Below are 26,270 nucleotides of genomic sequence, written 5' to 3'. Positions count from 1 at the left end.
AGCAAGAGTTTGACAAAAGCTCCCAGACACTATAGACAGCTTTGCCATCATTAGGGCGGCTGCTCTTTCTCTCCCAAAAATGGCAGTTTTCTTCACAGTCTCACCTCCCTTGTCTGAAAGTGCCCAAACGAAAAAGGAGCCTGGCCAACAGTGGTTCATCTGATCAGTCACATACCACGTGTGCACTTTATCGGACTGTGATGTCAGAGGTGATGACACAGCCAATCCTCGTTAGTATAGTGGTAAGTATCCCCGCCTGTCACGCGGGAGACCGGGGTTCGATTCCACAACGGGGAGGCCTCTTATATTCTTGAATTTGCTACAAGAAGCTGATCGAGATGGCAAAAAATTCATATTCAGGAGCTTTTGATATTTTATTGTTTGATTGTCACTTTACTGCCACCAAAAGTCACTACATGTGTGATAAATCCATCCCCCCCCCAAAACGGAATGATTGCGCTCATACCTATTACCGGTTCTTTCCGTAGGGGATAAACGCCACGCCCATGGCCGGTTAGCTCAGTTGGTTAGAGCGTGGTGCTAATAACGCCAAGGTCGCGGGTTCGATCCCCGTACGGGCCAAGTACAGCTTTTTAGAGGTCCCGTGCACTCGTTTCATCCCAGGTGGGTCGATGCAGATGCTGAAGCTTGTTTCTTTTTACTCCGCATTTTGTTCATAGTGTTTTCTGTGTAGAATTGCATGCCTAACTGATTTGGAGAAGTAGCTGTTCCTATGGTGTGGTGTTATTTAAAGCCTGTAGCAAGCATATAGTATAGTCATTGCAATTGATCTCTGTGTTAAACTTGGTGCTGTGTTTATGTGCTGATGGTGGCTCTGGTGCTGTATTCATGTACTGATGATGGGTCTTGTGTTGAACTCGTATGCTGATGTAGTCATATGCTGATGGAAGTTCTGTTTCCGTAACCATGCACTGACGGCGGTTCTGGTGATGTATCAATGTAGCTGCTGCAATCTTTAACTTATTAGACTTGATATTAGGTCATGCTAGGGTCAGTATGCTGTGCTGAAAATACAGCTGTCTGAATGAGGCCATTATAGGTCAGCTGAGCAAGAGTTTGACAAAAGCTCCCAGACACTATAGACAGCTTTGCCATCATTAGGGCGGCTGCTCTTTCTCTCCCAAAAATGGCAGTTTTCTTCACAGTCTCGCCTCCCTTGTCTGAAAGTGCCCAAACGAAAAAGGAGCCTGGCCAACAGTGGTTCATCTGATCAGTCACATACCACGTGTGCACTTTATCGGACTGTGATGTCAGAGGTGACGACACAGCCAATCCTCGTTAGTATAGTGGTAAGTATCCCCGCTTGTCATGCGGGAGACCGGGGTTCGATTCCCCGACGGGGAGGCCTCTTATATTCTTGAATTTGCTACGAGAAGCTGATCGAGATGGCAAAAAAGTCATATTCAGGAGCTTTTGATATTTTATTGTTTGATTGTCACTTTACTGCCACCAAAAGTCACTACATGTGTGATAAATCCATCCCCCCCCAAAACGGAATGATTGCGCTCATACCTATTACCAGTTCTTTCCGTAGGGGATAAACGCCACGCCCATGGCCGGTTAGCTCAGTTGGTTAGAGCGTGGTGCTAATAACGCCAAGGTCGCGGGTTCGATCCCCGTACGGGCCAAGTACAGCTTTTTAGAGGTCCCGTGCACTCGTTTCATCCCAGGTGGGTCGATGCAGATGCTGAAGCTTGTTTCTTTTTACTCCGCATTTCGTTCATAGTGTTTTCTGTGTAGAATTGCATGCCTAACTGATTTGGAGAAGTAGCTGTTCCTATGGTGTGGTGTTATTTAAAGCCTGTAGCAAGCATATAGTATAGTCATTGCAATTGATCTCTGTGTTAAACTTGGTGCTGTGTTTATGTGCTGATGGTGGCTCTGGTGCTGTATTCATGTACTGATGATGGGTCTTGTGTTGAACTCGTATGCTGATGTAGTCATATGCTGATGGAAGTTCTGTTTCCGTAACCATGCACTGACGGCGGTTCTGGTGATGTATCAATGTAGCTGCTGCAATCTTTAACTTATTAGACTTGATATTAGGTCATGCTAGGGTCAGTATGCTGTGCTGAAAATACAGCTGTCTGAATGAGGCCATTATAGGTCAGCTGAGCAAGAGTTTGACAAAAGCTCCCAGACACTATAGACAGCTTTGCCATCATTAGGGCGGCTGCTCTTTCTCTCCCAAAAATGGCAGTTTTCTTCACAGTCTCACCTCCCTTGTCTGAAAGTGCCCAAACGAAAAAGGAGCCTGGCCAACAGTGGTTCATCTGATCAGTCACATACCACGTGTGCACTTTATCGGACTGTGATGTCAGAGGTGACGACACAGCCAATCCTCGTTAGTATAGTGGTAAGTATCCCCGCCTGTCACGCGGGAGACCGGGGTTCGATTCCCCGACGGGGAGGCCTCTTATATTCTTGAATTTGCTACGAGAAGCTGATCGAGATGGCAAAAAATTCATATTCAGGAGCTTTTGATATTTTATTGTTTGATTGTCACTTTACTGCCACCAAAAGTCACTACATGTGTGATAAATCCATCCCCCCCCAAAACGGAATGATTGCGCTCATACCTATTACCGGTTCTTTCCGTAGGGGATAAACGCCACGCCCATGGCCGGTTAGCTCAGTTGGTTAGAGCGTGGTGCTAATAACGCCAAGGTCGCGGGTTCGATCCCCGTACGGGCCAAGTACAGCTTTTTAGAGGTCCCGTGCACTCGTTTCATCCCAGGTGGGTCGATGCAGATGCTGAAGCTTGTTTCTTTTTACTCCGCATTTTGTTCATAGTGTTTTCTGTGTAGAATTGCATGCCTAACTGATTTGGAGAAGTAGCTGTTCCTATGGTGTGGTGTTATTTAAAGCCTGTAGCAAGCATATAGTATAGTCATTGCAATTGATCTCTGTGTTAAACTTGGTGCTGTGTTTATGTGCTGATGGTGGCTCTGGTGCTGTATTCATGTACTGATGATGGGTCTTGTGTTGAACTCGTATGCTGATGTAGTCATATGCTGATGGAAGTTCTGTTTCCGTAACCATGCACTGACGGCGGTTCTGGTGATGTATCAATGTAGCTGCTGCAATCTTTAACTTATTAGACTTGATATTAGGTCATGCTAGGGTCAGTATGCTGTGCTGAAAATACAGCTGTCTGAATGAGGCCATTATAGGTCAGCTGAGCAAGAGTTTGACAAAAGCTCCCAGACACTATAGACAGCTTTGCCATCATTAGGGCGGCTGCTCTTTCTCTCCCAAAAATGGCAGTTTTCTTCACAGTCTCACCTCCCTTGTCTGAAAGTGCCCAAACGAAAAAGGAGCCTGGCCAACAGTGGTTCATCTGATCAGTCACATACCACGTGTGCACTTTATCGGACTGTGATGTCAGAGGTGACGACACAGCCAATCCTCGTTAGTATAGTGGTAAGTATCCCCGCCTGTCACGCGGGAGACCGGGGTTCGATTCCCCGACGGGGAGGCCTCTTATATTCTTGAATTTGCTACGAGAAGCTGATCGAGATGGCAAAAAATTCATATTCAGGAGCTTTTGATATTTTATTGTTTGATTGTCACTTTACTGCCACCAAAAGTCACTACATGTGTGATAAATCCATCCCCCCCCAAAACGGAATGATTGCGCTCATACCTATTACCAGTTCTTTCCGTAGGGGATAAACGCCACGCCCATGGCCGGTTAGCTCAGTTGGTTAGAGCGTGGTGCTAATAACGCCAAGGTCGCGGGTTCGATCCCCGTACGGGCCAAGTACAGCTTTTTAGAGGTCCCGTGCACTCGTTTCATCCCAGGTGGGTCGATGCAGATGCTGAAGCTTGTTTCTTTTTACTCTGCATTTTGTTCATAGTGTTTTCTGTGTAGAATTGCATGCCTAACTGATTTGGAGAAGTAGCTGTTCCTATGGTGTGGTGTTATTTAAAGCCTGTAGCAAGCATATAGTATAGTCATTGCAATTGATCTCTGTGTTAAACTTGGTGCTGTGTTTATGTGCTGATGGTGGCTCTGGTGCTGTATTCATGTACTGATGATGGGTCTTGTGTTGAACTCGTATGCTGATGTAGTCATATGCTGATGGAAGTTCTGTTTCCGTAACCATGCACTGACGGCGGTTCTGGTGATGTATCAATGTAGCTGCTGCAATCTTTAACTTATTAGACTTGATATTAGGTCATGCTAGGGTCAGTATGCTGTGCTGAAAATACAGCTGTCTGAATGAGGCCATTATAGGTCAGCTGAGCAAGAGTTTGACAAAAGCTCCCAGACACTATAGACAGCTTTGCCATCATTAGGGCGGCTGCTCTTTCTCTCCCAAAAATGGCAGTTTTCTTCACAGTCTCACCTCCCTTGTCTGAAAGTGCCCAAACGAAAAAGGAGCCTGGCCAACAGTGGTTCATCTGATCAGTCACATACCACGTGTGCACTTTATCGGACTGTGATGTCAGAGGTGACGACACAGCCAATCCTCGTTAGTATAGTGGTAAGTATCCCCGCCTGTCACGCGGGAGACCGGGGTTCGATTCCCCGACGGGGAGGCCTCTTATATTCTTGAATTTGCTACGAGAAGCTGATCGAGATGGCAAAAAATTCATATTCAGGAGCTTTTGATATTTTATTGTTTGATTGTCACTTTACTGCCACCAAAAGTCACTACATGTGTGATAAATCCATCCCCCCCAAAACGGAATGATTGCGCTCATACCTATTACCGGTTCTTTCCGTAGGGGATAAACGCCACGCCCATGGCCGGTTAGCTCAGTTGGTTAGAGCGTGGTGCTAATAACGCCAAGGTCGCGGGTTCGATCCCCGTACGGGCCAAGTACAGCTTTTTAGAGGTCCCGTGCACTCGTTTCATCCCAGGTGGGTCGATGCAGATGCTGAAGCTTGTTTCTTTTTACTCCGCATTTTGTTCATAGTGTTTTCTGTGTAGAATTGCATGCCTAACTGATTTGGAGAAGTAGCTGTTCCTATGGTGTGGTGTTATTTAAAGCCTGTAGCAAGCATATAGTATAGTCATTGCAATTGATCTCTGTGTTAAACTTGGTGCTGTGTTTATGTGCTGATGGTGGCTCTGGTGCTGTATTCATGTACTGATGATGGGTCTTGTGTTGAACTCGCATGCTGATGTAGTCATATGCTGATGGAAGTTCTGTTTCCGTAACCATGCACTGACGGCGGTTCTGGTGATGTATCAATGTAGCTGCTGCAATCTTTAACTTATTAGACTTGATATTAGGTCATGCTAGGGTCAGTATGCTGTGCTGAAAATACAGCTGTCTGAATGAGGCCATTATAGGTCAGCTGAGCAAGAGTTTGACAAAAGCTCCCAGACACTATAGACAGCTTTGCCATCATTAGGGCGGCTGCTCTTTCTCTCCCAAAAATGGCAGTTTTCTTCACAGTCTCGCCTCCCTTGTCTGAAAGTGCCCAAACGAAAAAGGAGCCTGGCCAACAGTGGTTCATCTGATCAGTCACATACCACGTGTGCACTTTATCGGACTGTGATGTCAGAGGTGACGACACAGCCAATCCTCGTTAGTATAGTGGTAAGTATCCCCGCTTGTCATGCGGGAGACCGGGGTTCGATTCCCCGACGGGGAGGCCTCTTATATTCTTGAATTTGCTACGAGAAGCTGATCGAGATGGCAAAAAAGTCATATTCAGGAGCTTTTGATATTTTATTGTTTGATTGTCACTTTACTGCCACCAAAAGTCACTACATGTGTGATAAATCCATCCCCCCCCAAAACGGAATGATTGCGCTCATACCTATTACCAGTTCTTTCCGTAGGGGATAAACGCCACGCCCATGGCCGGTTAGCTCAGTTGGTTAGAGCGTGGTGCTAATAACGCCAAGGTCGCGGGTTCGATCCCCGTACGGGCCAAGTACAGCTTTTTAGAGGTCCCGTGCACTCGTTTCATCCCAGGTGGGTCGATGCAGATGCTGAAGCTTGTTTCTTTTTACTCCGCATTTCGTTCATAGTGTTTTCTGTGTAGAATTGCATGCCTAACTGATTTGGAGAAGTAGCTGTTCCTATGGTGTGGTGTTATTTAAAGCCTGTAGCAAGCATATAGTATAGTCATTGCAATTGATCTCTGTGTTAAACTTGGTGCTGTGTTTATGTGCTGATGGTGGCTCTGGTGCTGTATTCATGTACTGATGATGGGTCTTGTGTTGAACTCGTATGCTGATGTAGTCATATGCTGATGGAAGTTCTGTTTCCGTAACCATGCACTGACGGCGGTTCTGGTGATGTATCAATGTAGCTGCTGCAATCTTTAACTTATTAGACTTGATATTAGGTCATGCTAGGGTCAGTATGCTGTGCTGAAAATACAGCTGTCTGAATGAGGCCATTATAGGTCAGCTGAGCAAGAGTTTGACAAAAGCTCCCAGACACTATAGACAGCTTTGCCATCATTAGGGCGGCTGCTCTTTCTCTCCCAAAAATGGCAGTTTTCTTCACAGTCTCACCTCCCTTGTCTGAAAGTGCCCAAACGAAAAAGGAGCCTGGCCAACAGTGGTTCATCTGATCAGTCACATACCACGTGTGCACTTTATCGGACTGTGATGTCAGAGGTGACGACACAGCCAATCCTCGTTAGTATAGTGGTAAGTATCCCCGCCTGTCACGCGGGAGACCGGGGTTCGATTCCCCGACGGGGAGGCCTCTTATATTCTTGAATTTGCTACGAGAAGCTGATCGAGATGGCAAAAAATTCATATTCAGGAGCTTTTGATATTTTATTGTTTGATTGTCACTTTACTGCCACCAAAAGTCACTACATGTGTGATAAATCCATCCCCCCCCAAAACGGAATGATTGCGCTCATACCTATTACCGGTTCTTTCCGTAGGGGATAAACGCCACGCCCATGGCCGGTTAGCTCAGTTGGTTAGAGCGTGGTGCTAATAACGCCAAGGTCGCGGGTTCGATCCCCGTACGGGCCAAGTACAGCTTTTTAGAGGTCCCGTGCACTCGTTTCATCCCAGGTGGGTCGATGCAGATGCTGAAGCTTGTTTCTTTTTACTCCGCATTTTGTTCATAGTGTTTTCTGTGTAGAATTGCATGCCTAACTGATTTGGAGAAGTAGCTGTTCCTATGGTGTGGTGTTATTTAAAGCCTGTAGCAAGCATATAGTATAGTCATTGCAATTGATCTCTGTGTTAAACTTGGTGCTGTGTTTATGTGCTGATGGTGGCTCTGGTGCTGTATTCATGTACTGATGATGGGTCTTGTGTTGAACTCGTATGCTGATGTAGTCATATGCTGATGGAAGTTCTGTTTCCGTAACCATGCACTGACGGCGGTTCTGGTGATGTATCAATGTAGCTGCTGCAATCTTTAACTTATTAGACTTGATATTAGGTCATGCTAGGGTCAGTATGCTGTGCTGAAAATACAGCTGTCTGAATGAGGCCATTATAGGTCAGCTGAGCAAGAGTTTGACAAAAGCTCCCAGACACTATAGACAGCTTTGCCATCATTAGGGCGGCTGCTCTTTCTCTCCCAAAAATGGCAGTTTTCTTCACAGTCTCACCTCCCTTGTCTGAAAGTGCCCAAACGAAAAAGGAGCCTGGCCAACAGTGGTTCATCTGATCAGTCACATACCACGTGTGCACTTTATCGGACTGTGATGTCAGAGGTGACGACACAGCCAATCCTCGTTAGTATAGTGGTAAGTATCCCCGCCTGTCACGCGGGAGACCGGGGTTCGATTCCCCGACGGGGAGGCCTCTTATATTCTTGAATTTGCTACGAGAAGCTGATCGAGATGGCAAAAAATTCATATTCAGGAGCTTTTGATATTTTATTGTTTGATTGTCACTTTACTGCCACCAAAAGTCACTACATGTGTGATAAATCCATCCCCCCCCAAAACGGAATGATTGCGCTCATACCTATTACCAGTTCTTTCCGTAGGGGATAAACGCCACGCCCATGGCCGGTTAGCTCAGTTGGTTAGAGCGTGGTGCTAATAACGCCAAGGTCGCGGGTTCGATCCCCGTACGGGCCAAGTACAGCTTTTTAGAGGTCCCGTGCACTCGTTTCATCCCAGGTGGGTCGATGCAGATGCTGAAGCTTGTTTCTTTTTACTCTGCATTTTGTTCATAGTGTTTTCTGTGTAGAATTGCATGCCTAACTGATTTGGAGAAGTAGCTGTTCCTATGGTGTGGTGTTATTTAAAGCCTGTAGCAAGCATATAGTATAGTCATTGCAATTGATCTCTGTGTTAAACTTGGTGCTGTGTTTATGTGCTGATGGTGGCTCTGGTGCTGTATTCATGTACTGATGATGGGTCTTGTGTTGAACTCGTATGCTGATGTAGTCATATGCTGATGGAAGTTCTGTTTCCGTAACCATGCACTGACGGCGGTTCTGGTGATGTATCAATGTAGCTGCTGCAATCTTTAACTTATTAGACTTGATATTAGGTCATGCTAGGGTCAGTATGCTGTGCTGAAAATACAGCTGTCTGAATGAGGCCATTATAGGTCAGCTGAGCAAGAGTTTGACAAAAGCTCCCAGACACTATAGACAGCTTTGCCATCATTAGGGCGGCTGCTCTTTCTCTCCCAAAAATGGCAGTTTTCTTCACAGTCTCACCTCCCTTGTCTGAAAGTGCCCAAACGAAAAAGGAGCCTGGCCAACAGTGGTTCATCTGATCAGTCACATACCACGTGTGCACTTTATCGGACTGTGATGTCAGAGGTGACGACACAGCCAATCCTCGTTAGTATAGTGGTAAGTATCCCCGCCTGTCACGCGGGAGACCGGGGTTCGATTCCCCGACGGGGAGGCCTCTTATATTCTTGAATTTGCTACGAGAAGCTGATCGAGATGGCAAAAAATTCATATTCAGGAGCTTTTGATATTTTATTGTTTGATTGTCACTTTACTGCCACCAAAAGTCACTACATGTGTGATAAATCCATCCCCCCCAAAACGGAATGATTGCGCTCATACCTATTACCGGTTCTTTCCGTAGGGGATAAACGCCACGCCCATGGCCGGTTAGCTCAGTTGGTTAGAGCGTGGTGCTAATAACGCCAAGGTCGCGGGTTCGATCCCCGTACGGGCCAAGTACAGCTTTTTAGAGGTCCCGTGCACTCGTTTCATCCCAGGTGGGTCGATGCAGATGCTGAAGCTTGTTTCTTTTTACTCCGCATTTTGTTCATAGTGTTTTCTGTGTAGAATTGCATGCCTAACTGATTTGGAGAAGTAGCTGTTCCTATGGTGTGGTGTTATTTAAAGCCTGTAGCAAGCATATAGTATAGTCATTGCAATTGATCTCTGTGTTAAACTTGGTGCTGTGTTTATGTGCTGATGGTGGCTCTGGTGCTGTATTCATGTACTGATGATGGGTCTTGTGTTGAACTCGTATGCTGATGTAGTCATATGCTGATGGAAGTTCTGTTTCCGTAACCATGCACTGACGGCGGTTCTGGTGATGTATCAATGTAGCTGCTGCAATCTTTAACTTATTAGACTTGATATTAGGTCATGCTAGGGTCAGTATGCTGTGCTGAAAATACAGCTGTCTGAATGAGGCCATTATAGGTCAGCTGAGCAAGAGTTTGACAAAAGCTCCCAGACACTATAGACAGCTTTGCCATCATTAGGGCGGCTGCTCTTTCTCTCCCAAAAATGGCAGTTTTCTTCACAGTCTCACCTCCCTTGTCTGAAAGTGCCCAAACGAAAAAGGAGCCTGGCCAACAGTGGTTCATGTGATCAGTCACATACCACGTGTGCACTTTATCGGACTGTGATGTCAGAGGTGACGACACAGCCAATCCTCGTTAGTATAGTGGTAAGTATCCCCGCCTGTCACGCGGGAGACCGGGGTTCGATTCCCCAACGGGGAGGCCTCTTATATTCTTGAATTTGCTACGAGAAGCTGATCGAGATGGCAAAAAATTCATATTCAGGAGCTTTTGATATTTTATTGTTTGATTGTCACTTTACTGCCACCAAAAGTCACTACATGTGTGATAAATCCATCCCCCCCCAAAACGGAATGATTGCGCTCATACCTATTACCAGTTCTTTCCGTAGGGGATAAACGCCACGCCCATGGCCGGTTAGCTCAGTTGGTTAGAGCGTGGTGCTAATAACGCCAAGGTCGCGGGTTCGATCCCCGTACGGGCCAAGTACAGCTTTTTAGAGGTCCCGTGCACTCGTTTCATCCCAGGTGGGTCGATGCAGATGCTGAAGCTTGTTTCTTTTTACTCTGCATTTTGTTCATAGTGTTTTCTGTGTAGAATTGCATGCCTAACTGATTTGGAGAAGTAGCTGTTCCTATGGTGTGGTGTTATTTAAAGCCTGTAGCAAGCATATAGTATAGTCATTGCAATTGATCTCTGTGTTAAACTTGGTGCTGTGTTTATGTGCTGATGGTGGCTCTGGTGCTGTATTCATGTACTGATGATGGGTCTTGTGTTGAACTCGTATGCTGATGTAGTCATATGCTGATGGAAGTTCTGTTTCCGTAACCATGCACTGACGGCGGTTCTGGTGATGTATCAATGTAGCTGCTGCAATCTTTAACTTATTAGACTTGATATTAGGTCATGCTAGGGTCAGTATGCTGTGCTGAAAATACAGCTGTCTGAATGAGGCCATTATAGGTCAGCTGAGCAAGAGTTTGACAAAAGCTCCCAGACACTATAGACAGCTTTGCCATCATTAGGGCGGCTGCTCTTTCTCTCCCAAAAATGGCAGTTTTCTTCACAGTCTCACCTCCCTTGTCTGAAAGTGCCCAAACGAAAAAGGAGCCTGGCCAACAGTGGTTCATCTGATCAGTCACATACCACGTGTGCACTTTATCGGACTGTGATGTCAGAGGTGACGACACAGCCAATCCTCGTTAGTATAGTGGTAAGTATCCCCGCCTGTCACGCGGGAGACCGGGGTTCGATTCCCCGACGGGGAGGCCTCTTATATTCTTGAATTTGCTACGAGAAGCTGATCGAGATGGCAAAAAATTCATATTCAGGAGCTTTTGATATTTTATTGTTTGATTGTCACTTTACTGCCACCAAAAGTCACTACATGTGTGATAAATCCATCCCCCCCCAAAACGGAATGATTGCGCTCATACCTATTACCGGTTCTTTCCGTAGGGGATAAACGCCACGCCCATGGCCGGTTAGCTCAGTTGGTTAGAGCGTGGTGCTAATAACGCCAAGGTCGCGGGTTCGATCCCCGTACGGGCCAAGTACAGCTTTTTAGAGGTCCCGTGCACTCGTTTCATCCCAGGTGGGTCGATGCAGATGCTGAAGCTTGTTTCTTTTTACTCCGCATTTTGTTCATAGTGTTTTCTGTGTAGAATTGCATGCCTAACTGATTTGGAGAAGTAGCTGTTCCTATGGTGTGGTGTTATTTAAAGCCTGTAGCAAGCATATAGTATAGTCATTGCAATTGATCTCTGTGTTAAACTTGGTGCTGTGTTTATGTGCTGATGGTGGCTCTGGTGCTGTATTCATGTACTGATGATGGGTCTTGTGTTGAACTCGTATGCTGATGTAGTCATATGCTGATGGAAGTTCTGTTTCCGTAACCATGCACTGACGGCGGTTCTGGTGATGTATCAATGTAGCTGCTGCAATCTTTAACTTATTAGACTTGATATTAGGTCATGCTAGGGTCAGTATGCTGTGCTGAAAATACAGCTGTCTGAATGAGGCCATTATAGGTCAGCTGAGCAAGAGTTTGACAAAAGCTCCCAGACACTATAGACAGCTTTGCCATCATTAGGGCGGCTGCTCTTTCTCTCCCAAAAATGGCAGTTTTCTTCACAGTCTCACCTCCCTTGTCTGAAAGTGCCCAAACGAAAAAGGAGCCTGGCCAACAGTGGTTCATCTGATCAGTCACATACCACGTGTGCACTTTATCGGACTGTGATGTCAGAGGTGACGACACAGCCAATCCTCGTTAGTATAGTGGTAAGTATCCCCGCCTGTCACGTGGGAGACCGGGGTTCGATTCCCCGACGGGGAGGCCTCTTATATTCTTGAATTTGCTACGAGAAGCTGATCGAGATGGCAAAAAATTCATATTCAGGAGCTTTTGATATTTTATTGTTTGATTGTCACTTTACTGCCACCAAAAGTCACTACATGTGTGATAAATCCATCCCCCCCCAAAACGGAATGATTGCGCTCATACCTATTACCGGTTCTTTCCGTAGGGGATAAACGCCACGCCCATGGCCGGTTAGCTCAGTTGGTTAGAGCGTGGTGCTAATAACGCCAAGGTCGCGGGTTCGATCCCCGTACGGGCCAAGTACAGCTTTTTAGAGGTCCCGTGCACTCGTTTCATCCCAGGTGGGTCGATGCAGATGCTGAAGCTTGTTTCTTTTTACTCCGCATTTTGTTCATAGTGTTTTCTGTGTAGAATTGCATGCCTAACTGATTTGGAGAAGTAGCTGTTCCTATGGTGTGGTGTTATTTAAAGCCTGTAGCAAGCATATAGTATAGTCATTGCAATTGATCTCTGTGTTAAACTTGGTGCTGTGTTTATGTGCTGATGGTGGCTCTGGTGCTGTATTCATGTACTGATGATGGGTCTTGTGTTGAACTCGTATGCTGATGTAGTCATATGCTGATGGAAGTTCTGTTTCCGTAACCATGCACTGACGGCGGTTCTGGTGATGTATCAATGTAGCTGCTGCAATCTTTAACTTATTAGACTTGATATTAGGTCATGCTAGGGTCAGTATGCTGTGCTGAAAATACAGCTGTCTGAATGAGGCCATTATAGGTCAGCTGAGCAAGAGTTTGACAAAAGCTCCCAGACACTATAGACAGCTTTGCCATCATTAGGGCGGCTGCTCTTTCTCTCCCAAAAATGGCAGTTTTCTTCACAGTCTCACCTCCCTTGTCTGAAAGTGCCCAAACGAAAAAGGAGCCTGGCCAACAGTGGTTCATCTGATCAGTCACATACCACGTGTGCACTTTATCGGACTGTGATGTCAGAGGTGACGACACAGCCAATCCTCGTTAGTATAGTGGTAAGTATCCCCGCCTGTCACGCGGGAGACCGGGGTTCGATTCCCCGACGGGGAGGCCTCTTATATTCTTGAATTTGCTACGAGAAGCTGATCGAGATGGCAAAAAATTCATATTCAGGAGCTTTTGATATTTTATTGTTTGATTGTCACTTTACTGCCACCAAAAGTCACTACATGTGTGATAAATCCATCCCCCCCAAAACGGAATGATTGCGCTCATACCTATTACCAGTTCTTTCCGTAGGGGATAAACGCCACGCCCATGGCCGGTTAGCTCAGTTGGTTAGAGCGTGGTGCTAATAACGCCAAGGTCGCGGGTTCGATCCCCGTACGGGCCAAGTACAGCTTTTTAGAGGTCCCGTGCACTCGTTTCATCCCAGGTGGGTCGATGCAGATGCTGAAGCTTGTTTCTTTTTACTCCGCATTTTGTTCATAGTGTTTTCTGTGTAGAATTGCATGCCTAACTGATTTGGAGAAGTAGCTGTTCCTATGGTGTGGTGTTATTTAAAGCCTGTAGCAAGCATATAGTATAGTCATTGCAATTGATCTCTGTGTTAAACTTGGTGCTGTGTTTATGTGCTGATGGTGGCTCTGGTGCTGTATTCATGTACTGATGATGGGTCTTGTGTTGAACTCGTATGCTGATGTAGTCATATGCTGATGGAAGTTCTGTTTCCGTAACCATGCACTGACGGCGGTTCTGGTGATGTATCAATGTAGCTGCTGCAATCTTTAACTTATTAGACTTGATATTAGGTCATGCTAGGGTCAGTATGCTGTGCTGAAAATACAGCTGTCTGAATGAGGCCATTATAGGTCAGCTGAGCAAGAGTTTGACAAAAGCTCCCAGACACTATAGACAGCTTTGCCATCATTAGGGCGGCTGCTCTTTCTCTCCCAAAAATGGCAGTTTTCTTCACAGTCTCACCTCCCTTGTCTGAAAGTGCCCAAACGAAAAAGGAGCCTGGCCAACAGTGGTTCATCTGATCAGTCACATACCACGTGTGCACTTTATCGGACTGTGATGTCAGAGGTGACGACACAGCCAATCCTCGTTAGTATAGTGGTAAGTATCCCCGCCTGTCACGCGGGAGACCGGGGTTCGATTCCCCGACGGGGAGGCCTCTTATATTCTTGAATTTGCTACGAGAAGCTGATCGAGATGGCAAAAAATTCATATTCAGGAGCTTTTGATATTTTATTGTTTGATTGTCACTTTACTGCCACCAAAAGTCACTACATGTGTAATAAATCCATCCCCCCCCAAAACGGAATGATTGCGCTCATACCTATTACCAGTTCTTTCCGTAGGGGATAAACGCCATGCCCATGGCCGGTTAGCTCAGTTGGTTAGAGCGTGGTGCTAATAACGCCAAGGTCGCGGGTTCGATCCCCGTACGGGCCAAGTACAGCTTTTTAGAGGTCCCGTGCACTCGTTTCATCCCAGGTGGGTCGATGCAGATGCTGAAGCTTGTTTCTTTTTACTCCGCATTTTGTTCATAGTGTTTTCTGTGTAGAATTGCATGCCTAACTGATTTGGAGAAGTAGCTGTTCCTATGGTGTGGTGTTATTTAAAGCCTGTAGCAAGCATATAGTATAGTCATTGCAATTGATCTCTGTGTTAAACTTGGTGCTGTGTTTATGTGCTGATGGTGGCTCTGGTGCTGTATTCATGTACTGATGATGGGTCTTGTGTTGAACTCGTATGCTGATGTAGTCATATGCTGATGGAAGTTCTGTTTCCGTAACCATGCACTGACGGCGGTTCTGGTGATGTATCAATGTAGCTGCTGCAATCTTTAACTTATTAGACTTGATATTAGGTCATGCTAGGGTCAGTATGCTGTGCTGAAAATACAGCTGTCTGAATGAGGCCATTATAGGTCAGCTGAGCAAGAGTTTGACAAAAGCTCCCAGACACTATAGACAGCTTTGCCATCATTAGGGCGGCTGCTCTTTCTCTCCCAAAAATGGCAGTTTTCTTCACAGTCTCACCTCCCTTGTCTGAAAGTGCCCAAACGAAAAAGGAGCCTGGCCAACAGTGGTTCATCTGATCAGTCACATACCACGTGTGCACTTTATCGGACTGTGATGTCAGAGGTGACGACACAGCCAATCCTCGTTAGTATAGTGGTAAGTATCCCCGCCTGTCACGTGGGAGACCGGGGTTCGATTCCCCGACGGGGAGGCCTCTTATATTCTTGAATTTGCTACGAGAAGCTGATCGAGATGGCAAAAAATTCATATTCAGGAGCTTTTGATATTTTATTGTTTGATTGTCACTTTACTGCCACCAAAAGTCACTACATGTGTGATAAATCCATCCCCCCCCAAAACGGAATGATTGCGCTCATACCTATTACCGGTTCTTTCCGTAGGGGATAAACGCCACGCCCATGGCCGGTTAGCTCAGTTGGTTAGAGCGTGGTGCTAATAACGCCAAGGTCGCGGGTTCGATCCCCGTACGGGCCAAGTACAGCTTTTTAGAGGTCCCGTGCACTCGTTTCATCCCAGGTGGGTCGATGCAGATGCTGAAGCTTGTTTCTTTTTACTCCGCATTTTGTTCATAGTGTTTTCTGTGTAGAATTGCATGCCTAACTGATTTGGAGAAGTAGCTGTTCCTATGGTGTGGTGTTATTTAAAGCCTGTAGCAAGCATATAGTATAGTCATTGCAATTGATCTCTGTGTTAAACTTGGTGCTGTGTTTATGTGCTGATGGTGGCTCTGGTGCTGTATTCATGTACTGATGATGGGTCTTGTGTTGAACTCGTATGCTGATGTAGTCATATGCTGATGGAAGTTCTGTTTCCGTAACCATGCACTGACGGCGGTTCTGGTGATGTATCAATGTAGCTGCTGCAATCTTTAACTTATTAGACTTGATATTAGGTCATGCTAGGGTCAGTATGCTGTGCTGAAAATACAGCTGTCTGAATGAGGCCATTATAGGTCAGCTGAGCAAGAGTTTGACAAAAGCTCCCAGACACTATAGACAGCTTTGCCATCATTAGGGCGGCTGCTCTTTCTCTCCCAAAAATGGCAGTTTTCTTCACAGTCTCACCTCCCTTGTCTGAAAGTGCCCAAACGAAAAAGGAGCCTGGCCAACAGTGGTTCATCTGATCAGTCACATACCACGTGTGCACTTTATCGGACTGTGATGTCAGAGGTGACGACACAGCCAATCCTCGTTAGTATAGTGGTAAGTATCCCCGCCTGTCACGCGGGAGACCGGGGTTCGATTCCCCGACGGGGAGGCCTCTTATATTCTTGAATTTGCTACGAGAAGCTGATCGAGATGGCAAAAAATTCATATTCAGGAGCTTTTGATATTTTATTGTTTGATTGTCACTTTACTGCCACCAAAAGTCACTACATGTGTGATAAATCCATCCCCCCCCAAAACGGAATGATTGCGCTCATACCTATTACCGGTTCTTTCCGTAGGGGATAAACGCCACGCCCATGGCCGGTTAGCTCAGTTGGTTAGAGCGTGGTGCTAATAACGCCAAGGTCGCGGGTTCGATCCCCGTACGGGCCAAGTACAGCTTTTTAGAGGTCCCGTGCACTCGTTTCATCCCAGGTGGGTCGATGCAGATGCTGAAGCTTGTTTCTTTTTACTCCGCATTTTGTTCATAGTGTTTTCTGTGTAGAATTGCATGCCTAACTGATTTGGAGAAGTAGCTGTTCCTATGGTGTGGTGTTATTTAAAGCCTGTAGCAAGCATATAGTATAGTCATTGCAATTGATCTCTGTGTTAAACTTGGTGCTGTGTTTATGTGCTGATGGTGGCTCTGGTGCTGTATTCATGTACTGATGATGGGTCTTGTGTTGAACTCGTATGCTGATGTAGTCATATGCTGATGGAAGTTCTGTTTCCGTAACCATGCACTGACGGCGGTTCTGGTGATGTATCAATGTAGCTGCTGCAATCTTTAACTTATTAGACTTGATATTAGGTCATGCTAGGGTCAGTATGCTGTGCTGAAAATACAGCTGTCTGAATGAGGCCATTATAGGTCAGCTGAGCAAGAGTTTGACAAAAGCTCCCAGACACTATAGACAGCTTTGCCATCATTAGGGCGGCTGCTCTTTCTCTCCCAAAAATGGCAGTTTTCTTCACAGTCTCACCTCCCTTGTCTGAAAGTGCCCAAACGAAAAAGGAGCCTGGCCAACAGTGGTTCATCTGATCAGTCACATACCACGTGTGCACTTTATCGGACTGTGATGTCAGAGGTGACGACACAGCCAATCCTCGTTAGTATAGTGGTAAGTATCCCCGCCTGTCACGCGGGAGACCGGGGTTCGATTCCCCGACGGGGAGGCCTCTTATATTCTTGAATTTGCTACGAGAAGCTGATCGAGATGGCAAAAAATTCATATTCAGGAGCTTTTGATATTTTATTGTTTGATTGTCACTTTACTGCCACCAAAAGTCACTACATGTGTAATAAATCCATCCCCCCCCAAAACGGAATGATTGCGCTCATACCTATTACCAGTTCTTTCCGTAGGGGATAAACGCCATGCCCATGGCCGGTTAGCTCAGTTGGTTAGAGCGTGGTGCTAATAACGCCAAGGTCGCGGGTTCGATCCCCGTACGGGCCAAGTACAGCTTTTTAGAGGTCCCGTGCACTCGTTTCATCCCAGGTGGGTCGATGCAGATGCTGAAGCTTGTTTCTTTTTACTCCGCATTTTGTTCATAGTGTTTTCTGTGTAGAATTGCATGCCTAACTGATTTGGAGAAGTAGCTGTTCCTATGGTGTGGTGTTATTTAAAGCCTGTAGCAAGCATATAGTATAGTCATTGCAATTGATCTCTGTGTTAAACTTGGTGCTGTGTTTATGTGCTGATGGTGGCTCTGGTGCTGTATTCATGTACTGATGATGGGTCTTGTGTTGAACTCGTATGCTGATGTAGTCATATGCTGATGGAAGTTCTGTTTCCGTAACCATGCACTGACGGCGGTTCTGGTGATGTATCAATGTAGCTGCTGCAATCTTTAACTTATTAGACTTGATATTAGGTCATGCTAGGGTCAGTATGCTGTGCTGAAAATACAGCTGTCTGAATGAGGCCATTATAGGTCAGCTGAGCAAGAGTTTGACAAAAGCTCCCAGACACTATAGACAGCTTTGCCATCATTAGGGCGGCTGCTCTTTCTCTCCCAAAAATGGCAGTTTTCTTCACAGTCTCACCTCCCTTGTCTGAAAGTGCCCAAACGAAAAAGGAGCCTGGCCAACAGTGGTTCATCTGATCAGTCACATACCACGTGTGCACTTTATCGGACTGTGATGTCAGAGGTGACGACACAGCCAATCCTCGTTAGTATAGTGGTAAGTATCCCCGCCTGTCACGTGGGAGACCGGGGTTCGATTCCCCGACGGGGAGGCCTCTTATATTCTTGAATTTGCTACGAGAAGCTGATCGAGATGGCAAAAAATTCATATTCAGGAGCTTTTGATATTTTATTGTTTGATTGTCACTTTACTGCCACCAAAAGTCACTACATGTGTGATAAATCCATCCCCCCCCAAAACGGAATGATTGCGCTCATACCTATTACCGGTTCTTTCCGTAGGGGATAAACGCCACGCCCATGGCCGGTTAGCTCAGTTGGTTAGAGCGTGGTGCTAATAACGCCAAGGTCGCGGGTTCGATCCCCGTACGGGCCAAGTACAGCTTTTTAGAGGTCCCGTGCACTCGTTTCATCCCAGGTGGGTCGATGCAGATGCTGAAGCTTGTTTCTTTTTACTCCGCATTTTGTTCATAGTGTTTTCTGTGTAGAATTGCATGCCTAACTGATTTGGAGAAGTAGCTGTTCCTATGGTGTGGTGTTATTTAAAGCCTGTAGCAAGCATATAGTATAGTCATTGCAATTGATCTCTGTGTTAAACTTGGTGCTGTGTTTATGTGCTGATGGTGGCTCTGGTGCTGTATTCATGTACTGATGATGGGTCTTGTGTTGAACTCGTATGCTGATGTAGTCATATGCTGATGGAAGTTCTGTTTCCGTAACCATGCACTGACGGCGGTTCTGGTGATGTATCAATGTAGCTGCTGCAATCTTTAACTTATTAGACTTGATATTAGGTCATGCTAGGGTCAGTATGCTGTGCTGAAAATACAGCTGTCTGAATGAGGCCATTATAGGTCAGCTGAGCAAGAGTTTGACAAAAGCTCCCAGACACTATAGACAGCTTTGCCATCATTAGGGCGGCTGCTCTTTCTCTCCCAAAAATGGCAGTTTTCTTCACAGTCTCACCTCCCTTGTCTGAAAGTGCCCAAACGAAAAAGGAGCCTGGCCAACAGTGGTTCATCTGATCAGTCACATACCACGTGTGCACTTTATCGGACTGTGATGTCAGAGGTGACGACACAGCCAATCCTCGTTAGTATAGTGGTAAGTATCCCCGCCTGTCACGCGGGAGACCGGGGTTCGATTCCCCGACGGGGAGGCCTCTTATATTCTTGAATTTGCTACGAGAAGCTGATCGAGATGGCAAAAAATTCATATTCAGGAGCTTTTGATATTTTATTGTTTGATTGTCACTTTACTGCCACCAAAAGTCACTACATGTGTGATAAATCCATCCCCCCCCAAAACGGAATGATTGCGCTCATACCTATTACCGGTTCTTTCCGTAGGGGATAAACGCCACGCCCATGGCCGGTTAGCTCAGTTGGTTAGAGCGTGGTGCTAATAACGCCAAGGTCGCGGGTTCGATCCCCGTACGGGCCAAGTACAGCTTTTTAGAGGTCCCGTGCACTCGTTTCATCCCAGGTGGGTCGATGCAGATGCTGAAGCTTGTTTCTTTTTACTCCGCATTTTGTTCATAGTGTTTTCTGTGTAGAATTGCATGCCTAACTGATTTGGAGAAGTAGCTGTTCCTATGGTGTGGTGTTATTTAAAGCCTGTAGCAAGCATATAGTATAGTCATTGCAATTGATCTCTGTGTTAAACTTGGTGCTGTGTTTATGTGCTGATGGTGGCTCTGGTGCTGTATTCATGTACTGATGATGGGTCTTGTGTTGAACTCGTATGCTGATGTAGTCATATGCTGATGGAAGTTCTGTTTCCGTAACCATGCACTGACGGCGGTTCTGGTGATGTATCAATGTAGCTGCTGCAATCTTTAACTTATTAGACTTGATATTAGGTCATGCTAGGGTCAGTATGCTGTGCTGAAAATACAGCTGTCTGAATGAGGCCATTATAGGTCAGCTGAGCAAGAGTTTGACAAAAGCTCCCAGACACTATAGACAGCTTTGCCATCATTAGGGCGTCTGCTCTTTCTCTCCCAAAAATGGCAGTTTTCTTCACAGTCTCGCCTCCCTTGTCTGAAAGTGCCCAAACGAAAAAGGAGCCTGGCCAACAGTGGTTCATCTGATCAGTCACATACCACGTGTGCACTTTATCGGACTGTGATGTCAGAGGTGACGACACAGCCAATCCTCGTTAGTATAGTGGTAAGTATCCCCGCCTGTCACGCGGGAGACCGGGGTTCGATTCCCCGACGGGGAGGCCTCTTATATTCTTGAATTTGCTACGAGAAGCTGATCGAGATGGCAAAAAATTCATATTCAGGAGCTTTTGATATTTTATTGTTTGATTGTCACTTTACTGCCACCAAAAGTCACTACATGTGTGATAAATCCATCCCCCCCCAAAACAGAATGATTGCGCTCATACCTATTACCAGTTCTTTCCGTAGGGGATAAACGCCACGCCCATGGCCGGTTAGCTCAGTTGGTTAGAGCGTGGTGCTAATAACGCCAAGGTCGCGGGTTCGATCCCCGTACGGGCCAAGTACAGCTTTTTAGAGGTCCCGTGCACTCGTTTCATCCCAGGTGGGTCGATGCAGATGCTGAAGCTTGTTTCTTTTTACTCCGCATTTTGTTCATAGTGTTTTCTGTGTAGAATTGCATGCCTAACTGATTTGGAGAAGTAGCTGTTCCTATGGTGTGGTGTTATTTAAAGCCTGTAGCAAGCATATAGTATAGTCATTGCAATTGATCTCTGTGTTAAACTTGGTGCTGTGTTTATGTGCTGATGGTGGCTCTGGTGCTGTATTCATGTACTGATGATGGGTCTTGTGTTGAACTCGTATGCTGATGTAGTCATATGCTGATGGAAGTTCTGTTTCCGTAACCATGCACTGACGGCGGTTCTGGTGATGTATCAATGTAGCTGCTGCAATCTTTAACTTATTAGACTTGATATTAGGTCATGCTAGGGTCAGTATGCTGTGCTGAAAATACAGCTGTCTGAATGAGGCCATTATAGGTCAGCTGAGCAAGAGTTTGACAAAAGCTCCCAGACACTATAGACAGCTTTGCCATCATTAGGGCGGCTGCTCTTTCTCTCCCAAAAATGGCAGTTTTCTTCACAGTCTCACCTCCCTTGTCTGAAAGTGCCCAAACGAAAAAGGAGCCTGGCCAACAGTGGTTCATCTGATCAGTCACATACCACGTGTGCACTTTATCGGACTGTGATGTCAGAGGTGACGACACAGCCAATCCTCGTTAGTATAGTGGTAAGTATCCCCGCCTGTCACGCGGGAGACCGGGGTTCGATTCCCCGACGGGGAGGCCTCTTATATTCTTGAATTTGCTACGAGAAGCTGATCGAGATGGCAAAAAATTCATATTCAGGAGCTTTTGATATTTTATTGTTTGATTGTCACTTTACTGCCACCAAAAGTCACTACATGTGTGATAAATCCATCCCCCCCCAAAACGGAATGATTGCGCTCATACCTATTACCAGTTCTTTCCGTAGGGGATAAACGCCACGCCCATGGCCGGTTAGCTCAGTTGGTTAGAGCGTGGTGCTAATAACGCCAAGGTCGCGGGTTCGATCCCCGTACGGGCCAAGTACAGCTTTTTAGAGGTCCCGTGCACTCGTTTCATCCCAGGTGGGTCGATGCAGATGCTGAAGCTTGTTTCTTTTTACTCCGCATTTTGTTCATAGTGTTTTCTGTGTAGAATTGCATGCCTAACTGATTTGGAGAAGTAGCTGTTCCTATGGTGTGGTGTTATTTAAAGCCTGTAGCAAGCATATAGTATAGTCATTGCAATTGATCTCTGTGTTAAACTTGGTGCTGTGTTTATGTGCTGATGGTGGCTCTGGTGCTGTATTCATGTACTGATGATGGGTCTTGTGTTGAACTCGTATGCTGATGTAGTCATATGCTGATGGAAGTTCTGTTTCCGTAACCATGCACTGACGGCGGTTCTGGTGATGTATCAATGTAGCTGCTGCAATCTTTAACTTATTAGACTTGATATTAGGTCATGCTAGGGTCAGTATGCTGTGCTGAAAATACAGCTGTCTGAATGAGGCCATTATAGGTCAGCTGAGCAAGAGTTTGACAAAAGCTCCCAGACACTATAGACAGCTTTGCCATCATTAGGGCGGCTGCTCTTTCTCTCCCAAAAATGGCAGTTTTCTTCACAGTCTCACCTCCCTTGTCTGAAAGTGCCCAAACGAAAAAGGAGCCTGGCCAACAGTGGTTCATCTGATCAGTCACATACCACGTGTGCACTTTATCGGACTGTGATGTCAGAGGTGACGACACAGCCAATCCTCGTTAGTATAGTGGTAAGTATCCCCGCCTGTCACGCGGGAGACCGGGGTTCGATTCCCCGACGGGGAGGCCTCTTATATTCTTGAATTTGCTACGAGAAGCTGATCGAGATGGCAAAAAATTCATATTCAGGAGCTTTTGATATTTTATTGTTTGATTGTCACTTTACTGCCACCAAAAGTCACTACATGTGTGATAAATCCATCCCCCCCCAAAACGGAATGATTGCGCTCATACCTATTACCAGTTCTTTCCGTAGGGGATGAACGCCACGCCCATGGCCGGTTAGCTCAGTTGGTTAGAGCGTGGTGCTAATAACGCCAAGGTCGCGGGTTCGATCCCCGTACGGGCCAAGTACAGCTTTTTAGAGGTCCCGTGCACTCGTTTCATCCCAGGTGGGTCGATGCAGATGCTGAAGCTTGTTTCTTTTTACTCCGCATTTTGTTCATAGTGTTTTCTGTGTAGAATTGCATGCCTAACTGATTTGGAGAAGTAGCTGTTCCTATGGTGTGGTGTTATTTAAAGCCTGTAGCAAGCATATAGTATAGTCATTGCAATTGATCTCTGTGTTAAACTTGGTGCTGTGTTTATGTGCTGATGGTGGCTCTGGTGCTGTATTCATGTACTGATGATGGGTCTTGTGTTGAACTCGTATGCTGATGTAGTCATATGCTGATGGAAGTTCTGTTTCCGTAACCATGCACTGACGGCGGTTCTGGTGATGTATCAATGTAGCTGCTGCAATCTTTAACTTATTAGACTTGATATTAGGTCATGCTAGGGTCAGTATGCTGTGCTGAAAATACAGCTGTCTGAATGAGGCCATTATAGGTCAGCTGAGCAAGAGTTTGACAAAAGCTCCCAGACACTATAGACAGCTTTGCCATCATTAGGGCGGCTGCTCTTTCTCTCCCAAAAATGGCAGTTTTCTTCACAGTCTCACCTCCCTTGTCTGAAAGTGCCCAAACGAAAAAGGAGCCTGGCCAACAGTGGTTCATCTGATCAGTCACATACCACGTGTGCACTTTATCGGACTGTGATGTCAGAGGTGACGACACAGCCAATCCTCGTTAGTATAGTGGTAAGTATCCCCGCCTGTCACGCGGGAGACCGGGGTTCGATTCCCCGATGGGGAGGCCTCTTATATTCTTGAATTTGCTACGAGAAGCTGATCGAGATGGCAAAAAATTCATATTCAGGAGCTTTTGATATTTTATTGTTTGATTGTCACTTTACTGCCACCAAAAGTCACTACATGTGTGATAAATCCATCCCCCCCAAAACGGAATGATTGCGCTCATACCTATTACCAGTTTTTTCCGTAGGGGATAAACGCCACGCCCATGGCCGGTTAGCTCAGTTGGTTAGAGCGTGGTGCTAATAACGCCAAGGTCGCGGGTTCGATCCCCGTACGGGCCAAGTACAGCTTTTTAGAGGTCCCGTGCACTCGTTTCATCCCAGGTGGGTCGATGCAGATGCTGAAGCTTGTTTCTTTTTACTCCGCATTTTGTTCATAGTGTTTTCTGTGTAGAATTGCATGCCTAACTGATTTGGAGAAGTAGCTGTTCCTATGGTGTGGTGTTATTTAAAGCCTGTAGCAAGCATATAGTATAGTCATTGCAATTGATCTCTGTGTTAAACTTGGTGCTGTGTTTATGTGCTGATGGTGGCTCTGGTGCTGTATTCATGTACTGATGATGGGTCTTGTGTTGAACTCGTATGCTGATGTAGTCATATGCTGATGGAAGTTCTGTTTCCGTAACCATGCACTGACGGCGGTTCTGGTGATGTATCAATGTAGCTGCTGCAATCTTTAACTTATTAGACTTGATATTAGGTCATGCTAGGGTCAGTATGCTGTGCTGAAAATACAGCTGTCTGAATGAGGCCATTATAGGTCAGCTGAGCAAGAGTTTGACAAAAGCTCCCAGACACTATAGACAGCTTTGCCATCATTAGGGCGGCTGCTCTTTCTCTCCCAAAAATGGCAGTTTTCTTCACAGTCTCACCTCCCTTGTCTGAAAGTGCCCAAACGAAAAAGGAGCCTGGCCAACAGTGGTTCATCTGATCAGTCACATACCACGTGTGCACTTTATCGGACTGTGATGTCAGAGGTGACGACACAGCCAATCCTCGTTAGTATAGTGGTAAGTATCCCTGCCTGTCACGTGGGAGACCGGGGTTCGATTCCCCGACGGGGAGGCCTCTTATATTCTTGAATTTGCTACGAGAAGCTGATCGAGATGGCAAAAAATTCATATTCAGGAGCTTTTGATATTTTATTGTTTGATTGTCACTTTACTGCCACCAAAAGTCACTACATGTGTGATAAATCCATCCCCCCCCAAAACGGAATGATTGCGCTCATACCTATTACCAGTTCTTTCCGTAGGGGATAAACGCCACGCCCATGGCCGGTTAGCTCAGTTGGTTAGAGCGTGGTGCTAATAACGCCAAGGTCGCGGGTTCGATCCCCGTACGGGCCAAGTACAGCTTTTTAGAGGTCCCGTGCACTCGTTTCATCCCAGGTGGGTCGATGCAGATGCTGAAGCTTGTTTCTTTTTACTCCGCATTTTGTTCATAGTGTTTTCTGTGTAGAATTGCATGCCTAACTGATTTGGAGAAGTAGCTGTTCCTATGGTGTGGTGTTATTTAAAGCCTGTAGCAAGCATATAGTATAGTCATTGCAATTGATCTCTGTGTTAAACTTGGTGCTGTGTTTATGTGCTGATGGTGGCTCTGGTGCTGTATTCATGTACTGATGATGGGTCTTGTGTTGAACTCGTATGCTGATGTAGTCATATGCTGATGGAAGTTCTGTTTCCGTAACCATGCACTGACGGCGGTTCTGGTGATGTATCAATGTAGCTGCTGCAATCTTTAACTTATTAGACTTGATATTAGGTCATGCTAGGGTCAGTATGCTGTGCTGAAAATACAGCTGTCTGAATGAGGCCATTATAGGTCAGCTGAGCAAGAGTTTGACAAAAGCTCCCAGACACTATAGACAGCTTTGCCATCATTAGGGCGGCTGCTCTTTCTCTCCCAAAAATGGCAGTTTTCTTCACAGTCTCACCTCCCTTGTCTGAAAGTGCCCAAACGAAAAAGGAGCCTGGCCAACAGTGGTTCATCTGATCAGTCACATACCACGTGTGCACTTTATCGGACTGTGATGTCAGAGGTGACGACACAGCCAATCCTCGTTAGTATAGTGGTAAGTATCCCCGCCTGTCACGCGGGAGACCGGGGTTCGATTCCCCGACGGGGAGGCCTCTTATATTCTTGAATTTGCTACGAGAAGCTGATCGAGATGGCAAAAAATTCATATTCAGGAGCTTTTGATATTTTATTGTTTGATTGTCACTTTACTGCCACCAAAAGTCACTACATGTGTGATAAATCCATCCCCCCCCAAAACGGAATGATTGCGCTCATACCTATTACCAGTTCTTTCCGTAGGGGATAAACACCACGCCCATGGCCGGTTAGCTCAGTTGGTTAGAGCGTGGTGCTAATAACGCCAAGGTCGCGGGTTCGATCCCCGTACGGGCCAAGTACAGCTTTTTAGAGGTCCCGTGCACTCGTTTCATCCCAGGTGGGTCGATGCAGATGCTGAAGCTTGTTTCTTTTTACTCCG

At 46.1% G+C, this 26,270-nt stretch overlaps 41 non-coding genes across 41 annotated transcripts; all 41 read left to right on the top strand.

Annotated features, from left to right (window-relative positions):
* The first annotated feature begins 508 nt into the window (after positions 1–508).
* TRNAI-AAU (transfer RNA isoleucine (anticodon AAU)) lies at positions 509–582 on the top strand. Its single transcript has one exon. It is a non-coding gene; the product is annotated as a tRNA-Ile (tRNA).
* Positions 583–1,575: 993 nt separating this feature from the next.
* On the top strand, positions 1,576–1,649 carry TRNAI-AAU (transfer RNA isoleucine (anticodon AAU)). The gene has a single exon. It is a non-coding gene; the product is annotated as a tRNA-Ile (tRNA).
* A 711-nt stretch (positions 1,650–2,360) lies between these two features.
* Positions 2,361–2,432, top strand: TRNAD-GUC (transfer RNA aspartic acid (anticodon GUC)). The gene has a single exon. It is a non-coding gene; the product is annotated as a tRNA-Asp (tRNA).
* Positions 2,433–2,642: 210 nt separating this feature from the next.
* Positions 2,643–2,716, top strand: TRNAI-AAU (transfer RNA isoleucine (anticodon AAU)). The gene has a single exon. It is a non-coding gene; the product is annotated as a tRNA-Ile (tRNA).
* A 711-nt stretch (positions 2,717–3,427) lies between these two features.
* On the top strand, positions 3,428–3,499 carry TRNAD-GUC (transfer RNA aspartic acid (anticodon GUC)). Its single transcript has one exon. It is a non-coding gene; the product is annotated as a tRNA-Asp (tRNA).
* Positions 3,500–3,709: 210 nt separating this feature from the next.
* Positions 3,710–3,783, top strand: TRNAI-AAU (transfer RNA isoleucine (anticodon AAU)). Its single transcript has one exon. It is a non-coding gene; the product is annotated as a tRNA-Ile (tRNA).
* Positions 3,784–4,494: 711 nt separating this feature from the next.
* On the top strand, positions 4,495–4,566 carry TRNAD-GUC (transfer RNA aspartic acid (anticodon GUC)). Its single transcript has one exon. It is a non-coding gene; the product is annotated as a tRNA-Asp (tRNA).
* Positions 4,567–4,775: 209 nt separating this feature from the next.
* Positions 4,776–4,849, top strand: TRNAI-AAU (transfer RNA isoleucine (anticodon AAU)). The gene has a single exon. It is a non-coding gene; the product is annotated as a tRNA-Ile (tRNA).
* A 993-nt stretch (positions 4,850–5,842) lies between these two features.
* TRNAI-AAU (transfer RNA isoleucine (anticodon AAU)) lies at positions 5,843–5,916 on the top strand. Its single transcript has one exon. It is a non-coding gene; the product is annotated as a tRNA-Ile (tRNA).
* Positions 5,917–6,627: 711 nt separating this feature from the next.
* On the top strand, positions 6,628–6,699 carry TRNAD-GUC (transfer RNA aspartic acid (anticodon GUC)). Its single transcript has one exon. It is a non-coding gene; the product is annotated as a tRNA-Asp (tRNA).
* Positions 6,700–6,909: 210 nt separating this feature from the next.
* TRNAI-AAU (transfer RNA isoleucine (anticodon AAU)) lies at positions 6,910–6,983 on the top strand. The gene has a single exon. It is a non-coding gene; the product is annotated as a tRNA-Ile (tRNA).
* Positions 6,984–7,694: 711 nt separating this feature from the next.
* TRNAD-GUC (transfer RNA aspartic acid (anticodon GUC)) lies at positions 7,695–7,766 on the top strand. Its single transcript has one exon. It is a non-coding gene; the product is annotated as a tRNA-Asp (tRNA).
* A 210-nt stretch (positions 7,767–7,976) lies between these two features.
* TRNAI-AAU (transfer RNA isoleucine (anticodon AAU)) lies at positions 7,977–8,050 on the top strand. Its single transcript has one exon. It is a non-coding gene; the product is annotated as a tRNA-Ile (tRNA).
* A 711-nt stretch (positions 8,051–8,761) lies between these two features.
* Positions 8,762–8,833, top strand: TRNAD-GUC (transfer RNA aspartic acid (anticodon GUC)). Its single transcript has one exon. It is a non-coding gene; the product is annotated as a tRNA-Asp (tRNA).
* A 209-nt stretch (positions 8,834–9,042) lies between these two features.
* TRNAI-AAU (transfer RNA isoleucine (anticodon AAU)) lies at positions 9,043–9,116 on the top strand. Its single transcript has one exon. It is a non-coding gene; the product is annotated as a tRNA-Ile (tRNA).
* A 993-nt stretch (positions 9,117–10,109) lies between these two features.
* On the top strand, positions 10,110–10,183 carry TRNAI-AAU (transfer RNA isoleucine (anticodon AAU)). The gene has a single exon. It is a non-coding gene; the product is annotated as a tRNA-Ile (tRNA).
* A 711-nt stretch (positions 10,184–10,894) lies between these two features.
* TRNAD-GUC (transfer RNA aspartic acid (anticodon GUC)) lies at positions 10,895–10,966 on the top strand. Its single transcript has one exon. It is a non-coding gene; the product is annotated as a tRNA-Asp (tRNA).
* Positions 10,967–11,176: 210 nt separating this feature from the next.
* Positions 11,177–11,250, top strand: TRNAI-AAU (transfer RNA isoleucine (anticodon AAU)). The gene has a single exon. It is a non-coding gene; the product is annotated as a tRNA-Ile (tRNA).
* A 993-nt stretch (positions 11,251–12,243) lies between these two features.
* On the top strand, positions 12,244–12,317 carry TRNAI-AAU (transfer RNA isoleucine (anticodon AAU)). The gene has a single exon. It is a non-coding gene; the product is annotated as a tRNA-Ile (tRNA).
* A 711-nt stretch (positions 12,318–13,028) lies between these two features.
* On the top strand, positions 13,029–13,100 carry TRNAD-GUC (transfer RNA aspartic acid (anticodon GUC)). Its single transcript has one exon. It is a non-coding gene; the product is annotated as a tRNA-Asp (tRNA).
* A 209-nt stretch (positions 13,101–13,309) lies between these two features.
* TRNAI-AAU (transfer RNA isoleucine (anticodon AAU)) lies at positions 13,310–13,383 on the top strand. The gene has a single exon. It is a non-coding gene; the product is annotated as a tRNA-Ile (tRNA).
* Positions 13,384–14,094: 711 nt separating this feature from the next.
* On the top strand, positions 14,095–14,166 carry TRNAD-GUC (transfer RNA aspartic acid (anticodon GUC)). Its single transcript has one exon. It is a non-coding gene; the product is annotated as a tRNA-Asp (tRNA).
* A 210-nt stretch (positions 14,167–14,376) lies between these two features.
* Positions 14,377–14,450, top strand: TRNAI-AAU (transfer RNA isoleucine (anticodon AAU)). The gene has a single exon. It is a non-coding gene; the product is annotated as a tRNA-Ile (tRNA).
* Positions 14,451–15,443: 993 nt separating this feature from the next.
* TRNAI-AAU (transfer RNA isoleucine (anticodon AAU)) lies at positions 15,444–15,517 on the top strand. Its single transcript has one exon. It is a non-coding gene; the product is annotated as a tRNA-Ile (tRNA).
* A 711-nt stretch (positions 15,518–16,228) lies between these two features.
* On the top strand, positions 16,229–16,300 carry TRNAD-GUC (transfer RNA aspartic acid (anticodon GUC)). The gene has a single exon. It is a non-coding gene; the product is annotated as a tRNA-Asp (tRNA).
* Positions 16,301–16,510: 210 nt separating this feature from the next.
* On the top strand, positions 16,511–16,584 carry TRNAI-AAU (transfer RNA isoleucine (anticodon AAU)). The gene has a single exon. It is a non-coding gene; the product is annotated as a tRNA-Ile (tRNA).
* A 711-nt stretch (positions 16,585–17,295) lies between these two features.
* TRNAD-GUC (transfer RNA aspartic acid (anticodon GUC)) lies at positions 17,296–17,367 on the top strand. Its single transcript has one exon. It is a non-coding gene; the product is annotated as a tRNA-Asp (tRNA).
* A 210-nt stretch (positions 17,368–17,577) lies between these two features.
* On the top strand, positions 17,578–17,651 carry TRNAI-AAU (transfer RNA isoleucine (anticodon AAU)). The gene has a single exon. It is a non-coding gene; the product is annotated as a tRNA-Ile (tRNA).
* Positions 17,652–18,644: 993 nt separating this feature from the next.
* On the top strand, positions 18,645–18,718 carry TRNAI-AAU (transfer RNA isoleucine (anticodon AAU)). The gene has a single exon. It is a non-coding gene; the product is annotated as a tRNA-Ile (tRNA).
* Positions 18,719–19,429: 711 nt separating this feature from the next.
* Positions 19,430–19,501, top strand: TRNAD-GUC (transfer RNA aspartic acid (anticodon GUC)). The gene has a single exon. It is a non-coding gene; the product is annotated as a tRNA-Asp (tRNA).
* Positions 19,502–19,711: 210 nt separating this feature from the next.
* Positions 19,712–19,785, top strand: TRNAI-AAU (transfer RNA isoleucine (anticodon AAU)). The gene has a single exon. It is a non-coding gene; the product is annotated as a tRNA-Ile (tRNA).
* Positions 19,786–20,496: 711 nt separating this feature from the next.
* Positions 20,497–20,568, top strand: TRNAD-GUC (transfer RNA aspartic acid (anticodon GUC)). Its single transcript has one exon. It is a non-coding gene; the product is annotated as a tRNA-Asp (tRNA).
* Positions 20,569–20,778: 210 nt separating this feature from the next.
* Positions 20,779–20,852, top strand: TRNAI-AAU (transfer RNA isoleucine (anticodon AAU)). The gene has a single exon. It is a non-coding gene; the product is annotated as a tRNA-Ile (tRNA).
* Positions 20,853–21,563: 711 nt separating this feature from the next.
* On the top strand, positions 21,564–21,635 carry TRNAD-GUC (transfer RNA aspartic acid (anticodon GUC)). The gene has a single exon. It is a non-coding gene; the product is annotated as a tRNA-Asp (tRNA).
* A 210-nt stretch (positions 21,636–21,845) lies between these two features.
* Positions 21,846–21,919, top strand: TRNAI-AAU (transfer RNA isoleucine (anticodon AAU)). Its single transcript has one exon. It is a non-coding gene; the product is annotated as a tRNA-Ile (tRNA).
* Positions 21,920–22,630: 711 nt separating this feature from the next.
* TRNAD-GUC (transfer RNA aspartic acid (anticodon GUC)) lies at positions 22,631–22,702 on the top strand. Its single transcript has one exon. It is a non-coding gene; the product is annotated as a tRNA-Asp (tRNA).
* Positions 22,703–22,912: 210 nt separating this feature from the next.
* TRNAI-AAU (transfer RNA isoleucine (anticodon AAU)) lies at positions 22,913–22,986 on the top strand. The gene has a single exon. It is a non-coding gene; the product is annotated as a tRNA-Ile (tRNA).
* Positions 22,987–23,978: 992 nt separating this feature from the next.
* TRNAI-AAU (transfer RNA isoleucine (anticodon AAU)) lies at positions 23,979–24,052 on the top strand. The gene has a single exon. It is a non-coding gene; the product is annotated as a tRNA-Ile (tRNA).
* A 993-nt stretch (positions 24,053–25,045) lies between these two features.
* On the top strand, positions 25,046–25,119 carry TRNAI-AAU (transfer RNA isoleucine (anticodon AAU)). The gene has a single exon. It is a non-coding gene; the product is annotated as a tRNA-Ile (tRNA).
* Positions 25,120–25,830: 711 nt separating this feature from the next.
* Positions 25,831–25,902, top strand: TRNAD-GUC (transfer RNA aspartic acid (anticodon GUC)). Its single transcript has one exon. It is a non-coding gene; the product is annotated as a tRNA-Asp (tRNA).
* Positions 25,903–26,112: 210 nt separating this feature from the next.
* TRNAI-AAU (transfer RNA isoleucine (anticodon AAU)) lies at positions 26,113–26,186 on the top strand. The gene has a single exon. It is a non-coding gene; the product is annotated as a tRNA-Ile (tRNA).
* Positions 26,187–26,270: the final 84 nt, after the last annotated feature.

The sequence above is a fragment of the Ranitomeya variabilis genome, chromosome 5 (assembly GCF_051348905.1).
Source record: "Ranitomeya variabilis isolate aRanVar5 chromosome 5, aRanVar5.hap1, whole genome shotgun sequence".
In the NCBI taxonomy this organism is placed as follows: Eukaryota; Metazoa; Chordata; class Amphibia; order Anura; family Dendrobatidae; genus Ranitomeya; species Ranitomeya variabilis.
The sequence above is the reverse complement of the archived record's forward strand: the minus strand, read 5'-3'. Positions and strand labels throughout refer to the sequence as shown.